The 20,947-nt window shown below is 38.3% G+C and overlaps 1 long non-coding RNA gene across 2 annotated transcripts in view; it reads right to left on the reverse strand.

Moving 5' to 3' along the window:
* Positions 1 to 20,947, reverse strand: part of LOC102390278 — a 131,037-nt gene that overhangs the window by 79,278 nt on the left and 30,812 nt on the right. Inside the window, exon 2 of one of the 2 annotated variants that reach the window (XR_006549086.2) lies at positions 19,406 to 19,813. The exons of the other annotated variant lie outside the window; for it this stretch is intronic. This is a non-coding gene — a long non-coding RNA (uncharacterized LOC102390278). Of the gene's footprint in view, positions 1 to 19,405; positions 19,814 to 20,947 lie in introns of those variants that run through there. 2 annotated transcript variants of the gene reach the window in all.

Consider the following 20,947-nt stretch of genomic DNA (forward strand, 5'->3'; position numbering starts at 1 on the left):
ATATTTCACAGAGAATACGGCTTGCTCTCGTGGTTTGTCCATCATCAGCTTGTGTATACAGATGTGTGAGTGGGCAGGGGACCAAGTGCCAAGATTCAGGCTGTCTCATTCCCTCCTAAGGACTGACCACTGACCACTGTGTACTGAGAGGAACATTGTGTTAAGTGTGCACAGGCAAACTTGTCTGGAGCCCAACCAGACCCATAGATCCTTAACTGCCTTTCCCTGGAACCATTCCAGAAGCTTTGAGTAAGACTTTCATCAAGCCCCGGGACTCACACCTGGCCCTATCCACATGACTTTCTGTAAAGAATGACCTCTCAAAATTATGGGGATGGGATGTCCAGAAGCAAATGCATCTTGTGAAATGCCTGAGAGACACAGAGTAGAGGAAGTTTATCAGGAGAAAAGAAAACTAAGTCCAGAATAGTTTTCATCACTTATTATTTCCTATTACTATTGTAATAGGAATTACTTTCCTATTATTTCCTATTTTCCTACAATTTTTTTCCCTATTACTATTGTAACAAATTGACACAAACTCAATAGCTTCAAACAAAACAAGTTTATTCTCTTACAGTTCTGGAAGTCAAAAGTCCAAAATCAGTCTCACTGGACTGAAGGCAGGCTGAAGGCAGGGCTGGTTCCTTCTAGAGACTCAAGGGGGAAATCCATTTCCTTGCCTTTCGCCTCTTCTAGAGGCCAGCTACATTCCTTGGCAGGCGGGCCTTCCTCCATCATCAAAACCAGCGCCTGTGTCTGGCTTCTGTCATCACACTAGCATCTTCTCCTGTAATCAAATCTCCCTCCCTCTCTCTCCTATATAGAACCTTGTGATTACATTTAGGGACTACCAGGATAATCTCCCCATATGGAGACACTTAAATTTATCATTCTGGCAAAGTCTCCTTCCTGATAAGGTCACTGACAGGCTTCTAGGATTAAAATGTGAATATTGGTGGAAGGATCATCATTCCATCCAGCACAACTAGAAAATAAGGATGTTAATGGTTATACGAGACAGGGTTCTCTAAGAAACATAGCCAACAGAATATAGATATAGATATAATTTTATACATAATACCATTTAAAATACATTAATGCTGCTGCTAAGTCACTCCAGTCGTGTCCAACTCTGTGCGACCCCATAGACGGCAGCCCACCAGGCTCCCCCGTCCGTGGGATTCTCCAGGCAAAATACATTAATACCTTATATTAAAGCTCTTTCTAGATATATATTACATATGTATTAGATATCATAATCATATGATATACAAATATACTAATATAAAATTTTATAAATTATACATCTATTTTTATAAATATGTAATATTTATATTATATACTTAATATATGTATTGATATTTTGAATACATTATAAACATACACCTAGAAAGAGGATCTTTTTTTTTTCAAATTGGAGTATCTGCTCCAGTATTCCGGCCTGTATAATCCCATGGACAGAGGAGCCTGGCAGGATACAGTCCATGGGGTCTCAAGGAGTCGGACCGGACTGAGCGACTCTCACTACAGATGCTTCACAGAGCTGTGTTAGTGTCTGCGGCACAACAAAGTATATCAACGATTTGTATACCTAGCTCCACTTCTGTGGATTTCTCTCCTATTTAGGTCCCCCACAGAGCAATGAGGAGAGTTCCCTGTGTTGGTGTTAGTCTCTCAGTCGTGTCTGACTCTTTGCTCCTCTGTCCATAGAATTCTCTAGGCAAGAATGCTGGAGTGGGTAGCCATTCCCTCCTCCAGAGGATCTTCCCACTCCAGGGACTGAACCTGGGTCTTCTGCACTACAGGCAGATTTTTATCACCTGAGCTGCCAGGGAAGCCTCTCTTTTTTGGATTTCATTCCTGTTTAGGTCACCACCGAACAAGGAGGAGAGTTCTCCTTGCTATACAGTAGGTTTTCATTAGTCATCTATTTTATACTTAGCAGCGTGTATTTGGCTGTGATTATGCTGCTTACATAGGCTCCCCTGGTGGCACAGAGGTTAAAGCGTCTGCCTACAATGCGGGAGACCAGAGTTCGATCCCTGGGTCGGGAAGATCCTCTGGAGAAGGCAATGGCACCCCACTCCGGTACTCTTGCCTGGAAAATCCCATGGACGGAGGAGCCTGGTAGGCTGCAGTCCATGGGGTCGTAAAGAGTCAGACATGACTGAGCAACTTCTCTTTCACTTTCATGCTACTTATAGGCTGTGTACTTATGACAAAGTTTGATTTCTCTGAACCTCAGTTTCCTTATATATAAATTGTGAATTATTTTGCCATAACTATATGAAATATTGTATGCCAAGTGATTTGTGAATTGCTACAGAAAATAAAGATGTTATTTTGAAGGGCCCACACCATGCACTCTTGCCTACTTACAAATAAATGCATTGTTAAATTTTATATATTTTGGTACTTTAAAGTAGTTTAGGTGTCTATAAAGTTAAAGGTTAAAATAGCAAAACTCTTTTGGAGCCCCAGAGGAATTCTCTACACTTTCCATGTTGGTAAAGTCACTATTAGTACTTCATACAAAGAAATTCCAACTTCTAGAAATAAAATTAGCTTCAGAACAAGGAAGATGATTATAATGCCAAAGTGGCTAAGATAAAGGATACCAAAGTTGGCTATTTTGTTATGTATAAAAGGGATCTGAAGAGTACTAACAGTATTAAAGATATTTATATTTAATACATACATAGTGCTTTAATATGTATTTTGTGAGCAGACTATCCAATGGCATTTTCTAAAATAAGAAAAATTAACAACAACGAGAATTTGAACATTGACCCTGAAAAATAGGGCTGTTATTTCTCTAGGCAAGATGTAGGTATTTCTCAAGGATGCAGAGATTTCTCAAGGATGTAACCCACTGAGCATCCTCAGGCCTCTGCCCTGCAATCCCCAAGCTCTGTTGTTTTTCAGTCACTCAGTCATATCTGACACTTTGTGACCCCCTGGACTGTAGCCCTGCCAGGCTCCTCTGTCCATGGGATTTCCTAGGCAAGAATACTAGAGTGGATTGCCATTTCCTTCTCCAGGGGATCTTCCCAGGGGTCGAACTCGTGTCTTCTGCATTGGCAGGTGGATTCCTTTATCACTGAGCCACCAGGGAAGCCCAATCCCCTAGTTGACTAACAATCTCGTCCCTTCTGATTTGTCCACACCTGTGCTGTCCCACGTGTGTCATAAAACACCACTTCTGCTAACAGGAGGACCACCTCCTGTCCCCAGTCTATATCCAGAGGTCTGCCTTCCCGACCATGGGCCAAACCTGATACCTAAATATACACACCTTTTCCAATTTTCGGTGAATCTGGCATTTCTCTTCATTATTATTCTAGTGAGGCATTATACATAGTAGCCATTCAGTAAATATTTGATGTTAAATTATTCCAGTATGAGATGAGAAAGAAAAGTAGGAACTATCACAGTTTCCTATAAATTATACATACAAATACTACTTTGGGAAAGTAAAAGGCTTATTAAAATGTTTTAGACATTATAATATCATGAGCAAATATTTTTCTCTCATAGAAACATATGGCTTATAAACTGATAAAATATTATAGAAATTGATAACATTAATTAAGGAGGAGGAAACAGATTCTCCTAAATTGATAATGTGAAGAAAGAGTTGTACGAAATTTTGTGGACAGCAATTTGACACTGCAAGGCAAGAGTAGTTAACAGCCCTCCCCCCCGTTTATCCAAATGTCTGCTGCTAGGAATTTTGCATGAGAGACAATGTTATGCTTAAATTTTGTATAATTACAAAAAGACCAGGATTTAAGAACACAAATGTTCAAAGAATCACTCATAATAGCAACAAAGAGAAATTACACAAGTGCCCAATTATAGAAAGAGAAATAAATTATATTGCTTACATATAATTAATACTTCACACATTATATATTTCCATTTAATGCATTGTATAAAAATATTAAATTATGCAACAATATGTACTGTTTAATTTTATAATGATACAAAATTTTAAATAAGATTAAATTTAAAAATTATAAAAAATGAAAAAATATAAAAATAAATATGTATTTATACATTTCATTGTAAAAGATTGAGACCGAAATAGAAATAGTGGTCATTTTTCTGAATCAAGATAATTTTTTAAATTATTCCCCATTTCTTTTGCATTTTTCTAACTTTCTACAGTGAACATGTATTAATTTCTTAAGCAAAACAAAAAACTATAAAATTGAAATAACACACCAAGGGAAATAAATATCCAATGTAGAAAAATGAATCCCATTTTACTCTAATAAACTGTTAGTCAATGCTTCATTGTGTACTAGGCTCTGCGAATTGGACAAGGTCGTTACCTACGTGACATTCATCAAAATGAATGTTTAAAGTATCTTTCAATTTAATACTGTCTCAAAAGGATTTGGCAAAATGCCTGCTTGAATGCATTATTAAATATGTCCAGGAGGACGCTGGTTTGATTTTATAAGTCAGCTTCAGAAGACTATGAACACAGGCACCACAACATTCTCAAGTGAATTATAACCAATTTGCTTCTAGTCAATGGTACCTTGATGGCCCTTAAACAAACTGTGTCAATACAATCCCTTTGGTAGATCTCCATTATCTGAATTTGACTCATGGGAAGAATACTGAATAAATATTTTCAATTCTTATGACCATTTTGTTTGTTTAGATGAAGATTTTCAACACCTGTGAGAAGAGCTCTTGCCATCCTTGGTGCTCAGTGACCACCAACACCTTTATCACCAAGGTCTTAATTAATTAGAAAAAGTTTGTGTGCTAGCTTCAGTTAAATTAGCTCCACAATATAACCTTTCTCAGAGAAGATACCTTGAGAAAAAATACACTTAGTAACTAAGTGTTGGGAGGTACAGAGTTCCAGGAATTTACTAGGCACAGTCTCTGCTGGAGATGAACTCACACATAAATGTTTATGTCAGATCTAGTGGGAACGGCAATACAACAGAGGCTCTTAGGAAGGGCAAAGAATTGGAAATCACTGGGGAGTCGTGAAGATCCAAGGCTGGTTTAACATGATACAAGAGAAACAAGGCAATCAGTAGGAAGTACATTTGAACATTCTGATTTGAGTTTTCAGAAACTTAAATGTTACTGCATTTATCCAAAAAAACATTAAGTTAAATTTCTTATCTTTGAGCCCCTCCTCCTCAGCCATTCAAGATACTCATTCAGGCTTCAACTAATTTTATCAGTGCTCTAAGAATCCCACTACTTTAGAAATTGCTTTATCTACCTAATTTCATTTTATTGCAAAATATTCCCATCTGAGAAAGAATTTCTGTGGAATTCTTTACTAAAATGTGAATTCTTTTTTAGATGTTTCAGTCATTTCATGGATGGAGTATAAAATGCACCTGGGATCGTTATAAATCAAGGAAGAGAATTACCACCGGATACACCAGTGCAATGGTTAAACGGAATAGAAACGAGATGCTCAAATAAACTGTCTCTGCAAGGAATAGTACCTTATTTGATTGTATGTCTTCTTTTTATAGAAGAATATTGAAAACTTCTGAATTGGGTATAAAATGACAAATTGTTATATGATTGCTTTTATCTATAAGACAAGAGAGTTGAAAAAAAATTATTTCTAAGTTCCCTTCCATTTTTAAAATACTATGATTCTACCTTTTTCACTCACAACATGACAGTAATGGCTACCCAATGCTAGAGCATCAACCTAAGAATGTTTTTTAATGACCGTTGACTGCCAACTATCATTTTCCATGTCAATGGCCCAGAAAAAGACTTGAGATCCATTTGGACCTCATAGAAAGTAAGGCACTAGATGTACAGATTAAAATGAAGTTATCCTTTGTGAAGTTGCTCCAGAGATGGGTTTTTAGTTGAATAATTGAGAAAATATTTCTTAATGGAGGCTCAATATTTTGGCCAAACCACACAAATCTTCATCATCCTTACAAGAAGTGATTAATTAGAGTAATGATGATCCATCATTCGTGCCAGTTCTCAGAGAGTAAAATGTATCTCAAAATCTTCTTAAAATGTTATCTTGGCTGGATGAAGATGAACATAAATGTTTTTCAAAAGTGACATGAACAGCACTCTGGAAGTTTCCTTTTGCCTTATATTATTAATATTTTCTGGAAAAGGAAGAGACTTTGGCAGGCTAGGGGAGAGTATAGAGAAGAAGTAGAAAAATGGATGATGCCTGAGTACTGAAGCTCAAGGATTCAGTAGCAGTGTATGAATATGTTCTGGGGCTCTGCAGTTCTGCACTGGACACCTGTGCTGTGCTCAGTCACTCAGCTGTGTCCGACTCTTCGCAACCCCATGGACTGTAGCCCACCAAGCTACTCCGTCCATGGAATTCTCCAGGCAAGAATACAGGAGTGGGCGGCCATACCCTCCTCCAGGGGATCTTCCCAACCCAGGTCTCCCACATTGCAGGCTTTACTGTCTGAGCCACATTCTTTACTGTCTGAGCCTTCAGGGAAGACCATGAATACTGGAGTGGGCAGCCTATCCCTTCTCCAGGGTTCAATTCCTGGGATCTTCCTGACCCAGGTATCAAACCAGGGTCTCCTGCATTGCAGGCAGATTCTTTACCAGTGCACTGGACACCAAGTAGCCACAAATCATCTCCCTGATTCTGCACCAAGCACAACAGCAGCATCTTAAAGCAGAGGCTTAGGACCTAGGGAGAGCAGACCATCAAGAATCTGAATCTGGAAGAAAATTTTAAGAGCTGTACTACTGAGTGAGTCATGTTCCCTCAGAAATCCTGAGATCACTTGGAAAGGGACTAGCCCTGAGGTCCTGCTTGGGCAGATCAGGATTTGGAGCTAACTAGATTGGGGTGTAGATGTTAAACTGATCGCATTTTTACTTGCAATATAATGAAGTTCAGAATATTTATACTGAGTAGCAAATGACTTTCAAAAGCAATGCAGATTACTCTACATAATAATGCAGATATCCTCTGTACTGGTAAATAAAAAGATGAAATTTCGGGCCAGACCAAAATCCTTTTTTTCTCCCAGTGAGTTACATTGAAATTTTAAAGTAGAGGCATCAAAAGATCATTATTTATATGCAAATATTATTTTACTTTAAGGAAGTGTTATTCTGACCATTAACTATGGAAACTGAATAACTCAGTTCAACTCTCTGGCCTCAGTTTTTTATTACAAAAATAGAGGGATAAACAACATAACAGTTAAATCTTCTATTAATTCTAATATTTCAAATATTCCATGATTCTGTCAACCACTTCTAAGATTATATATATTCAAAGATACATATGCATTCAGATATATATGATTCTATATACAAATATATATGATTACATATATATATATAATCAAAGACAGGATTTGTAATTTGGGAGTAAATCCTTTGATGGCTTAGTTACTTTTACTTTTGATGTTTTATATCAACAGTACATTTAGTGATATCCCTGGAGAACTAGTGAACTCCTATTACAGCTTGACTTCTTGATCTGAAAAGGAGATGAATCAACATCCCTAGCTACCGACATTATAAAAATCAATACATTCACATCTTGATCTTAGTCTTTAATTTTAAACATCACCCCCATATAGACCCATAGAAGAATGAGAAGTTTCCTGCTTTTTTAATCTCTTTTAACTTCTCAGTCACGTCTTCTGTAGCACAGTCACAAATTAAGACTGAAAAATGCCTTCTCCTTCTCTATACAGCCTGTCAACCAGAAAAGACAAAAGGATCCTAATCACCTGGCTCCTGCAAGAGGAATACACCCTCGAGTGGACTCAGGATATTCCGTCTAGTCACTCATTCAACACAAATCATTTCAATAGACCTATTGTCTCTAGCCTACGCTAATTTACTCATATAGCATTCAAGCATACGGAGTCTCCCTGAAAATGAAATCTTAATTTGCTTCTCTAATGGAACTCATTTTACTTCTTTTAAGCTCTGCCTTTGATTATTACTTTGTGACACTGAAAAACCAGCGATAAAGCATTTTAATGACGACACCTCATGATATTTGTTACACCTGCTATAAAGTAATTAGTTATTTAACTATAATAATTGCTTATTAAAATGAAATGCAATAAATGCTAGAAAATCTGTAAGCCAATTTAGCCACTTAGAAAAAGCTATGGTCTGTTAAGCTACCAAGAACAAGGACTTATTTGTGTATATGTGCGATCTGCACTGTATTCCCATGCTTTTTTTTGCTTTTTAATACCCTGTGTTTTGATACCCTCAGTGTAGTTATTAGCAAACAGGTGTCCTTATTTGAATAAGCTTCCCTGGAGGCTCAGATGGTAAAGAATCCACTTGCTAATGCAGATGAGGGTTCGGTCCCTGGGTAGGGAAGATGCCCTGGAGAAGGAAACCCACTCCGATATTCTTGCCTGAGAAATCCCATGGACAGAGGAGCCTGGGGGGGCTAGAGTCCATGGGGGTCACAAAACAGTTGGACATGGGGTCACAAAAGAGTCAGACACGACTTAGCGACTAAACAACAAGTCCTTATACATAAGGTGTTATTATATATATTATATATGGTGTCCTTATTATATATATAATATATGTAATAACCATAAAGTACTCCCTTGGTAGCTGAGAAACCAGAGATTCAATTCTCAAGAAGTGCTTTCTTGTGGAGATTATCCTTCAGTTCCAGGCTGAGTAGGCTAGGTCTGCTCTGCTGTATGTAAAGCCTACCAGGGGAAAAGATGCTATTTGGAGACTTTTATAAGCATTGAAGGTACATTTTGTCTACCAAGAAGAGTGCTAATTTTCACATAAGAAGCATTCTCTGGCTGCCTGTACTGATCTTAATTTGCTGGCTGAAGGCAAGGACTACAATAAACACCGAAGATAATCCTGGACCTAGCTACAAGAAGAGGGAAAACAATGGATTTTAACAAACAAACTACATAACAAACATTTCATCTCTGTGTTTCAAAGGAAATTGACCTCTAAAGAGGGAAAGCCTACTTTTAAACTTCTCTTTGACAGTCTAGAAGGGGATCACAATCACATCAAAAGAAAGCACAAAGGATTGGAGAAAACAGATTTGCTTTCCTTTCTTCATTTTCTGAAGTCACATGACCTGCCCAGCTCACTTATTCTCTGGATCTCATACTTTCTAGTTTCCTTATATTTTAAATTTTAAGCTACTAATTGCCTCACAAGTATTAATTGCCTCACAAGTGATAAATTCTACTAAGAGAACTTGATTACCTTGGAAAAGAGATTTCACACACATATACACACTTCACAGCTTTAATCTTCATAGCTTAGGTGTCATTTATACTTTAACAAAATCTATACATACAGGCCATTTAAACATGTAGTAGGCGCATTATGTATTAACTTAGACATTCAATTGCAGCCCATCTGTTACTCTGTAAACATTCTGAGGTTAATTTTTAAAATTTGTCTTTGCAGAATATACTAGGTAGACTAACTTACATAGACCAGCCTCCTATATTTCTACTCTGAAATTTTTTATGAAAAGACTCAGTGTGAGAGAATTGCTGGGTCAGATGAATGTGAGCCCACTTATAACCCAGATATAAGCCCTTTTGTTTTATTTCCTTCACTAAAAAAGCCTCTTCGGCACACATTACAGAAGATGAATTTATGAGGAGCCTTATTTAATTTACTTTGGTCAGAGGATAGACATCTAACTTACTCCTCAGCTTAAAAATAAGAGGTACCAAGACCTAAAGTAAATAACTGAGATTATAAATGTACCCTTTTAAAATAAACTTGACTTTCTAGAAATGATAAGCATAAATTCATGACTTTTTACCTCATACTAATACTGTAAGAAAGTTGAGGTTTTCATACCTGTAATATTTTTTAACAATTAACTTGATGTTCTTTAGAGCAGATGTCCTTAACCATCCCTTTATGCTACTTCCCCATCCTAACCACCACCATGCTTGCTCCTTGGAAGAAAAGCTATGACAAACCTAGACAGCATATTAAAAAGCAGAGACATTACTTTGCTGGCAAAGTTCCATGTAGTCAAAGCTATGGTTTTTCCAGTAGTCATGTACAGATGTGAGAGTTGGACCATAAAGAAAGCTGAACGCTGAAGAATTGATGCTTTCGAATTATGGTGCTGGAGAAGACTCTTGAGAGTACCTTGGACTCCAAGGAGATCAAACCAGTCAATCCTAAAGGAGATCAGTCCTGAATATTCATTGGAAGGACTGATGCTGAAGTTCCAATGCTTTGGCCACCTGATGCAAAGAGGCAACCCTTTGGAAAAGACCCTGATGCTAGGAAAGACTGAGGGCCAGAGGAGAAGGGGTTGACAGAAGATGAGATGGTTGAATGGCATCACTGACTCAATGGACATGAGTTTGAGCAAACTCTGGGAGATAGTGAAGGACTTGGAAGTCTGGCGTGCTGCAGTCCATGGTCACAAAGAGTCAGACATGACTTAGCGACTGCACAACAACCCGCAGCACCAACCACCAATTCCCCCAAAATACCAAGCCACTAGATTGAGAGGCAGAGACTCTAATGTTGGGAGGGACTGGGGGCAGGAGGAGAAGGGGACGACAGAGGATGAGATGGCTGGATGGCATCACTGACTCGATGGACCTGAGTCTGAGTGAACTCCAGGAGATGGTGATGGACAGGGTGATTCATGGGGTCGCAAAGAGTCGGACACGACTGAGCAACTGAACTGATCTGTGGATGGACTTAGGGACTCATTATAATAAAATACTGAAACTATTTTCTTACTCTTACGTGTATTAGGGCTCTTGTTTACAAACAACAGAAACCCATTCTGGTGACGTTAAACAGAAAGTGAATTTACTAGAAGGATATTGGCTAGTTTGACAAATTTACTGGAAAGATACTGTAGAACTTAGAAATCAGTTATGAAACCAAAGGAAGCTAGGCAATAATAGTGAAAATCACACAAGAGACTGGTTAGGACCCCACTGCTAGCAGACATAGTACTTCACTGCTGGAAACACAGCTCTTGCTGGTCTGAGCATTGAACCCACTTGTGCCTCCAGAATACATACATAGGGATCACTGTTTCTTTGTAGCATTAGATCTAGACTCAAAGTCCCAGGAGTAGACAGGATGATTCAGTTGGCAAGAGCTCAGGCCATGTGCCAGCCTTCTATCTGCCATCTCAGAGACTGCAATGGGCTTCTGCAGATTCTGGGGTCCATACTACTGGGGGGGCTTGGTTGTTATGAAAACCTGCATAATGGCTGCGTACCTAACAGCGAACTCTGGGCAATTTAAGAAAAAAGAAAACTATATACATATACACACACATATACATAAACACATACATATATGTATATACATGTATTTCATGAAAAAAGTGTTAGCTGCTCAGTCGTATCTGACCGTTTGCAACCCCATGGACTGTAGCCCACCGGGCTCCTCTGTCCATGGGACTCTCCAGGCAAGAATACTGGAGTGGGTTGCCATGCCCTTCTCCAGGGGAGCTTCCCAACCCAGGGATCAAATCTGGGTCTCCTGCATTGCAGGCAGATTCTTTACCATCTGAGCCACCAAGGAAGCCATATAAATATAATTATGTACATATACAGTTAACCCTTGAGCAATGCAGGAGTTAGGGGCATGGGGCAGCAACCCCCATGCAGTCCAACATTCATCTATAAATTTACTGTTGTCTCTCTGTTTTTGAAGTCCTTCCGTATCTAAGTGCAAATTGTGTAGTACTGCAATGCCTGTTTAATGGAAAAAGTCTATGTCTAAAGGGACCCATGCAGTTCAAACCCATAGTGTTCTAGGGTCAACTGTACGTATCTTTCAGGAATCTGTACTTTTTACTGGGGAGACAATTTATAGCGTCTATCAGAGTTTTACAAATATTGATCACCCAACCAAACTGAGAATCATTTTTGCATAGAATCACAGAATTTTATCTCCAGAAGGAACCAGAGACCCCAAAGATGAAGGGATCACACTTGACATCCATTAGTTAAATCAACACAAGGGCTAGAATAGAGGAACCCAAAAAAGGGAAGCTGTTTTCACTCAAACAAACCTAATCACATTTAAAGCCCTTTAATTGGAAGTTTATATCTTCCCATAACTTTTCAGTTTATGAAAACTGTCAAGTTTCTTCATTGGTCACCAGATTAAAAAAGAAAAAACCGGTTGGCAGACACACAAAAGATCTTCATCCCAGGGGAAGAAAACAAGGGTTTAAAAACTGGAGGCTGTTACTTGGCTGCAAATTACTCTTTCGTTCAAGACCACATTTAAAAAGACATAATACTGTATCCACTTGCTTCCAAAATTAAGGATGCAATTAGATTTATGACTCAGATATGGTTCCATTACAAAATATTCCATCTTTAAATCAAAGTTTGAATTAAATGAATTGCGTAAAAACTTGCTAGGAAATTTTCTGTCATTTACTTTATAACATTTCATGTTTTCTTTCCTTCCTTTTCTTGTTTTCTTTATTTTTTCTTTATTCCCTCTTTTTTTCTTCATTTAAGAAGTGCACATAAATACCTGTGTGGGAGGGAATTACACAGCATGTCTTGCTTTGTTTTATCCATCTACACAACAACAGCCACTGGTCACAGTTTGAACTTTAAGAACTGTTTTAAAGGCTAAGAAAAAGTAAACTTTTCAAAAATAGCTTGCTATCAATAACAGTAATATACAGAAAAATAGAACTGACTGCCAAGCATAAAGATATATAACTTTATTAATCTTAATTCAAGAAGCTTTTCATAATGTTTTAATTAACCTATAAAATCTCATAAAGACCTATGAAGAGAAAATATAATGTTCCTCATTTTGTCAGAAAACCAAGGCCAAGAAAATACTTTCTTAGGTATGAATTGTTAAGCAATAATCAGGGTCTACAGAGTAATTAACATCATCATCATAATACAAGTCAGGCCAGTAGACCATGAACAAGGCAAATGTTAGGTAGTATGGTTGTTTCATTTAGGTATTAAATGGAGTTAATAGATTAATACCCAGAAAATCAAGGTGAGATGGGGCTTGAAGAACAAGTTGGAATAAAAAGGCAAAGAGAAGGGTAGCGGTGGTGGGACTGAGGAGTTAACACAGTGCCCTGTTGTCTTCAGGAGATAACAGGGCTGGTGAGAGCTGAGAATTTTTAGGAAAAGTGAAGATCAGAAAACATATATTTGAACAAGTATAAGGTGGTTCTAAAGCATCACACCAAAGAGTTTTACTTTGGGCAAATAGTTACTAAGTATTTTACAGAGATGTCTGATATTTCTGTGAGTAGATGAGCTAGGGCACTCATAGGAAGAATAAAAAGTAATAAAAATGCATTGTAAAAGTATTAAGGCACCACATGTAATACTGGTAATGCTATTCACACTTCAAGGACTTACATAAATTTGAAAGAAGCTGCCTGCCCAAACTTAAGTGTTGTAGCTTCAAATTATGGACTCCTTCTACCTCTGTATTGTGTTATAAACACACCATGGTAAAAGGGAAGATAAACTTGAATTCACACTTGAGTCTGAGTGTAAACTGAGAGCAGAACATCAGCAGAGTATCATTTATTTAGTAACAGGGATAAAACTCAGAAAAAACTAAAACCTACAGATATAGATTTCAGGACAAGTTAGGAAAACAGAGTTTCCAGAGATCTTATTAGTCTCTACAGTGAAGTATGGTAACACATTACTTATTTAGAGAGGGAGACAGAGCTACTGGGCCCAATCAGTTCACATAGTTCTGGAAAGTTCTCAAGCCTTTCAAGCCTGGTATAACAACAAAGAGGATTGATGGGGAGGGGAAGTGGGATATTACTTAATTGACTCAGTAAACTAGGGCTCACCAGTGGGGAGAGGGAAGCCGGGAGAGGCCTTGGAGGGGTAGGGGGAAGAAGAAAGTTATTTTGCAAAGAAAAGGGTTATTATGGGATTATATGGAATCATGTACTTTTGAAAACTGGAAAGACCAAAGAATTTAAAGAGTCTTTCATTCAATAAAAAAAAGTTTTTAATGTAAATGCTACAACTGCTGGTTGATGTTAAATTATATCTATCAAATAAAGCAATTACTAGTGAGCCCCCCAAAAAAAACAATTGACGAAAAGTTAAGAGAAAAAAGCAGTCTATGGTGTTGGTGAGAACTACTCTGATTAAAGAATCAAAGCCTGGGAGAGAAGCTCTAAGGAGCCCAGTGGGTTGAGGTAAATGGAAAGAGGGAAGCGTGGTTGTAGAACAGTTAGAGTGCAAAGAGCAGGCAGGTCATGACACCCAGACACATTAACACCCCACCAAGTAGCAATCCTAAAGGAAATCAACCCTTTATATTCATTGGAAGGACTGATGCTGAAGATGAAGTTCTAATACTTTGGCTACCTGATCCAAAGAGCCGACTCACTGGAAGATACTAATGCTGGGAAAGACAGAGAGCAGGAGGAGAAGGGGGCAACAGAGGACGGGATGGCTGAATGGCCTCACCGACTCAATGGACATGAGTTTGAGCAGACTCCAGGAGATGGTGAAGGACAGGGAAGCCTGGCGTGCTGCAGTCCATGGGGTCTCAAAGAGTTGGACATGACTGAGCGACTGAACAACAAGCTACTGTGAACACAGGGAGGCTGGGCTAAATGGTGAGGTCTCTGATGAATGGCTTAGCCAAATGCTCAAGGGGCCTAAATGGGCTTCATGCTACTAGAACTGTATCTATAGCATCACTTGACCCTGAAAGAGGAATTCTCTGGCAGCATCACTGAGTTTCAGGGAACACTGTCATATTCCCAGCCATCTAGTGCTACCGCCTTTGTGCTCTCTGGCGCCAACAGATGGTCCCTGACATAACTCTGAAAGATGTGCTTCCTGGCTCTGAGTAGCCTAAAGCCTTAGGTGGATCTCTACCCAGAAAAAATTCTGAGAGTCCAAAGCTTCAAATAATTTTAAATCAAAAGTTTAGCCTCAGGGGGCAAAAGGTTAACTGAAAGTCAAGTTTACAAAGTCCATAAAACAGAATGAATAAAATACAGAAGCGTGAATATAGCAGTCACTGGAAAGAGAATTGATGCTCTCTAATATACACAATCTAGACACTTAGAGAGGAAAAACAATGAAAGACCTGACCCCAAAAAAATGTTTGTGAAGAAAGATTTTTAAGAGATTATTTTAAGTGCATACTACTCTTTTATCTATAAAGGGTATTATCAGATGTGCCATGAAAAATGGCTATTAATTTGGCCAGGATTACCCTCTTCTCTTTTATTGGTGACTGATATACTCGTAAAAGACACTAAGAAAAATATAAGTCTGTTTTGAAGCAAGTACATAAAACAAGACTTGGAATTTAGTAGCCATAGTCCTTGGTTCTGGTTTCAAGTGTTGCAACCTTGAAGAAAAGCAAACATTTTTTTCAGTGAAGGAAAAAGTATGTGAAAACACAAAATAGCATTTATAATGTGATTGTTAAAGCCCCGCGGAGGTGATGAACTTTAAAAAGGAAAGAAAGGAAAGAACGAACTCACATTCGCCAAGAATATATTTGGGAGTTCTCTCAGCAACAGTCATTTGAAATATGAGCTGAGAGAGTTAAAGCAATGCATGGAAGTTACTACTGAGACTTTACACTGTGCCTGTCCAATTAACTTAATATTTCCTTTCATTATGCCCACACCATTAAAAGGCATTGGTTTTATGGACTGTAGGATGATAAAAAGGATTATTATTTTGCTCATATCTGTAATGTTGATGGGAGAACCGTGCCGCTTAAGTTTCTCACACACACAGTTCATAAATTCAAGAACAAACTCTCTCCTCCACTCCCCAATCTTTCAACCCTGAGGCCTTCATCAAGGAAATATTTCAACTGGACAGAAAGGCAGGTCTCCTGCTGGAAGGGCAGCAGGAATCCAGGGATGCTGTCTCTTCTCTGCAGAGCAGAGAGAATGTGCTGGAAGGCACCTGGACAACCTTACTCACCTTTTCACTTCTATGAAACAGATGTAAATTAAGCCACTGTCAGGGTTGTGCAGTGAACTCGGTCTGATCAAGGAAGAAGGCTTTTCCTTTCTGATAAACTACATGTGTACACACACACACACACACACACACACCAAGCTTTCCTTTTTTCCAATACAAAAGAAGAAATACATATAAAGAAAAATGGGCCTGTCTTCAGGGACACAAGCTTGAATGAAAGAGCAAGTCAGCAAATGGCTAAAAACTGGCGGGGGAGGACAGTGGATAAGTTGATGGCTGTTATAGAACGAAGCAAACTATATAGTAAAGGTTTGGTGTTTATTTGTTATTTCCTAATTTCATTAACCAATACTTACTGATCTTAATGGACATACAGTCGTCTGGGGATATAATCACAAACAAGACAGTTTCTCTCCTTTAGCTTATATCTGAGAACTATGCTCAAGTTAAATTGCTGGTTCTCACAAACCCAGTAAAAGTTATTTTATTCTATTTTCTCTGCAAATAAATGAGTAGTAGGATAGTATTGACTAGGTTCAGCCTGATTGCCTGCTAATGAGTTTCTTAAGATCTGCTAATCATCAAAGACAAGATTCGGTCGCCAAAATGAATTGGCAGTGTGGTCTGGAAATAACATATAATATGCAGGGTGATACATGTCCACAGAAATAGGTGGCCCATACGGAGGCAAAGCAGCAAAAGACAAATTCTGTCAGCAGGGGCATCAGGTTAGGTCTGCCTCCGGCTTCCCTGGTGGCTCAGTCAGTAAAGAATTTGCTGGCAATGCGGGAGACCTGGGTTTGATCCCCAAGTTGGGAAGATCCCTTGGAGGAGGGAATAGCAACCCACTCCAGTATTCTTGTATTCTTCCCTGGAGAATCCCCAGAGACAGAGAGGCCTGGGGGCTGCAATCCATGGGGTTGCAAAGAGTTGGACATGACTCAGCAGCTAAGCACAGCACAGGACAGACTGAGATACTGGAGCTGGTCGTGTGATGGCATGAGAGAATGAGCGAGTCCAGGCAAGGGAAGAATGTTTGCACAGGGCAGTTCTGTAGTGGGTTCAAATGTAGTCCTTTCGAAAGCTGTTTTCATCTAGAGAGTAGATGTTGGAAATAAAAGATACATGTATCTTTTATTTCCATACCACTGATAAAAGAAACTTCAGAATGTGTAAAGTTACATACCCTAGAGCAAATCATTACCACTTATTTTAGTTCTAGACAATATCAGTCCTCATTGTGATATATGGTAAAAGAAAAAGATTTGCTTCCATTCCAGTTCCATTTTCAAAAGAAAATGCAGCTGAATTTCCTCCATAAAGGAAGACATGAGAAGTTAAATTTTCATTTGCTGACTGAAAAGCAACAGTGCTATGAACACACAGAGACAGCTGTGTCAATTTTTTTCCTGTGACAAAAATATAGTGAAAACTAGACTAAGACCATGTTCCCATTCATTAGGTTCCAAAGAAGAAACACATTATGTATGTCATACTCATATATTTTTAAAATCTATAGTTCAGTGTTATGTAATTTAATCAGCATTCAGTAAAAATTCAAGACTGTCAGTTGAGCAGTGTCCGAAAGTTTGTCTTATTTCAAACATAACAAAACTAATTACTTTGTATGGAACATCACGTCAAACCAACTCACTGTATAATATTTTCTAGGTTTTTAGCAAACTCCAGAATTGTAGAAATATATCTGGTGTGCTTAAGTATAGCCCTATTTCTCATCATCTTTTCCAGACCAATGTAAAAGTGAAGAATGGTAATCACTTTATGTAGAATTACTTTGACTATAAGTTTAATATCTCCATATGACAATTATAGATGTATGGAAAAAGTTTATAGTTTCAGAGAGATATTAATTTCCCTTTCCCCAGAACCACCTATCTGCTTCTTTGATTCAGGTTGTTCTGTCATATAAATATTTGCTTTTCCTGAACTCAACTGAACCATGAAATATAGCTATGTTCAAGATGCTTTTAGAATTGGAAACAAATAGTAAGACCATAAGCCTATGTTTGTGTCCAAAACATTGAATTTTTTAAAACCATGCCCAAATTACACTCTTTTGAACAACTGTTTTCCTTCCTCTATCTCACAGGAGGGATAAGTTTTTTGATTATCTTGCAAATGAGTAGTGCCTCAAAGTCAATGGATGTCCAACAAATGTTATCAACTCATCGGCCAAACAGTATGTGTTTTGTGATTGAAGCCTGTATCAGGTAGTTAGTGGGGAGGCAAGACATTTGTCACAAGTATAATAAAAGGATTATTTATAAAGGGAGGCCAGGATTATTGAAAACTGTGAGGGTAAGAGCAGTATTCTGGAGATAGGAATGATGGAGAAGGAGGTGAGCTTTGTAGAGAAAACACAACCAGCTTAGCCTATTCCTTCCAGTCTGCCTATAGAGAGGACCCAACACAAACCCTGAGGACAAGAGTTTCACTATGTAAAGCCTGTGGGTCAACTCTAAAGCTGGGAGTATACAACCTACTCTGGTCAGCGGTGGTGTTGACCCTACCCTCAGTTTGAAGCTCAGTCTTTAGTCAGTCTCTTTCTGGGCTTTCCTGGTAACTCGGTGTTAACGAATATGACTGCCAGTGCAGGAGACATGGGTTTGATCCCTGGATCAGGAAGATCCCCTGGAGAAGGAAATGGCAACCCACTCTAGTATTCTTGCCTGGGAAATCCTATGGAAGAAGAGCCTGGCGGGCTATAGTTCATGGGGTCATGAAGAGTCACACATGACTTAGCGACTAAACAACAAAGCCCAGAGTAGGGTGGAGAAGGGTGGAGAGTGCATCTAGAGGGCAAAGGCAGATAAGCCACACCACCACAGACCTACACTTTAGGGCCTGACATTTCACCTCTTGCATCTGAGTATGACCACAATGGATTTTGAACTCAAACTTTCCAAGCTTTGATCTGATCACAAGCTAATCCTTTCAAAAACACATTTTTTTTTCTTCTTAGTGCTGGAAAGCATTGCTCTAGTAGAGTGGAAAATGGTAACCAGACTGAACAAGATGCAAATATCCAAGCACCTCAATTACATCTGAAGAGTAATTTTGGCAATAAGAAGAAAATATGGTTCTTGAGTAACATACATCCATGTGCTCCTCTTTTGAAGTATCGGATCTGTCAGTCACTGGCCAATCAAGTGTTTGTATATATACCATAAAGAGAGAGAAGATTTATTGATTCATACAATCTACAGTCAAACCTTTACTGAGAATGTATCAGGCTCGTTATCATTCTCCCTTAGACTGACTGAATGCAAAAAGCATTATATTAAGCAGGATTGATGCTTTGAGAATTAGCTATGTATTTCATTCTATATTTATCATATTTCTTCTAAAACCACCTTTTAGATATTTGCAAAAGGTTGTGTATGCCTTTTCTCTATATAGCAAAAAAAAAAAAAATCTTTATACACAGAAAGTTTGGTGAATAATCAAGTTTATTTAGGTACAGTCTATGTATGAGAGAAGTTGAGATGTTTCTAATTTATTCTTCATTATAGTCCAGTCTTTTAGGGACTTCCCTGGTGGTCCCAGTGGTTAGGACTCTGCACCTCCACTGCAGGGAGCACAGGTTTTACCCTTGGTCAGGGCATAAAGATCCCACAGCTGCAAAAACTAGCCAAAAATAAGCTTTTCAAACTTGATTTGTAAAATATTTTTTTCTACTGGATTGGGTTCTATTGTTAAGATATCCTCATTTACTACTTTGACAGTTACATATATATTTCCCACCCAAACAGTGAATTTCAGCTGCTTTTCCTTTCCTTGTCTGCCCAGCAGGAACATCTCAAAGTCAGGGGCTCTTCTTGGCTCTGAGGCAATGGAAGCTGGAAGCAATGGGAGTGGATGCTGTGTGTCAGTACGTCTCAAAACACAGTGTCTCTCACAAAGCACCAAATCCCCCATTACTTGTCTTTAGAATGAGTTTCTCTAGTCAGATCCTACACAGCATTAGTAAATTGTGCCCGTCACAGCAAGCACGTATCCCTCAGGACAAGCTACTTAAAAGGGGAAATCCAGCTGGAATCAACTATTTTTATCCAAAAAAAAAAAAAGTCTTTCATCCAGTCTTGCTTACCTGCCACAGGACTTGAGATCATGAACAACTCTGTAGTGGAGTGAAATAAAACCCATTATCCTAAGGACTCACATGTTTCCTGTCACTGTTAGGAGTTAACAAAGTTCTAAGTTTTTATTCCCAGGGCCCGGCGTGCATTTACAAACATAGCTTTTAAAGTTCACAAGGATAGTTAATGTGGTCGATTTTCAGAATCAAATCATGTCCCAAGGTACTGCAGCTCTCAGAACGTTGGCTGGATCTTGGTAGATATCTCGGTAAATTCCTTACCATGTCTATGGCCCCTCATTTGCACGTATCATAAGCTTAATTTGTTATATCATTAGCAACCTATATTAACTTCTAGGTTATCTGATTGTACAAGCAGGTGCATTTTTATATAAACGCGAAAGTCTAGCACACTGCTTTGTATCTAATAAGACCTCATTAAACCTCTCTCAACTGAATCAGCATCTTTAGTGTTAATAATTTGGCCACAGGCTCTGATTCTATGAAGTGCTTATAATCTTCAAAAACTCTTTCTATAAAACAGTATTTTTTCCATTAAAAAAGTCAAGTCTTTCCTCTGAGATGAAAATATAAAATTAATAATGTTTAAAATTTTCAGACACATCAGTTCAGGTTCAGTTCAGATCAGTTCATCACATCCTGGATGATCTATTCCCAATGCTTCTGTATCAGTTTCAAAACTGTGGCATGAACAATACTATCATCTCTAAGAAACCTTTTTTTGAACACATCTTTCTCTGAAATCTTGTCCCATTTAGAGTTAGAATGCTGGGATAATATTTTATAAAGATAGCCTATTTCATATGATACGGTGTCTTAATATTTAGTAACATATTCATGTATGTAACTATTTTCTTGACAGCAAAACCATAAA

This window comes from Bubalus bubalis, chromosome 1, assembly GCF_019923935.1.
Source record: "Bubalus bubalis isolate 160015118507 breed Murrah chromosome 1, NDDB_SH_1, whole genome shotgun sequence".
NCBI classification, from domain to species: Eukaryota; Metazoa; Chordata; class Mammalia; order Artiodactyla; family Bovidae; genus Bubalus; species Bubalus bubalis.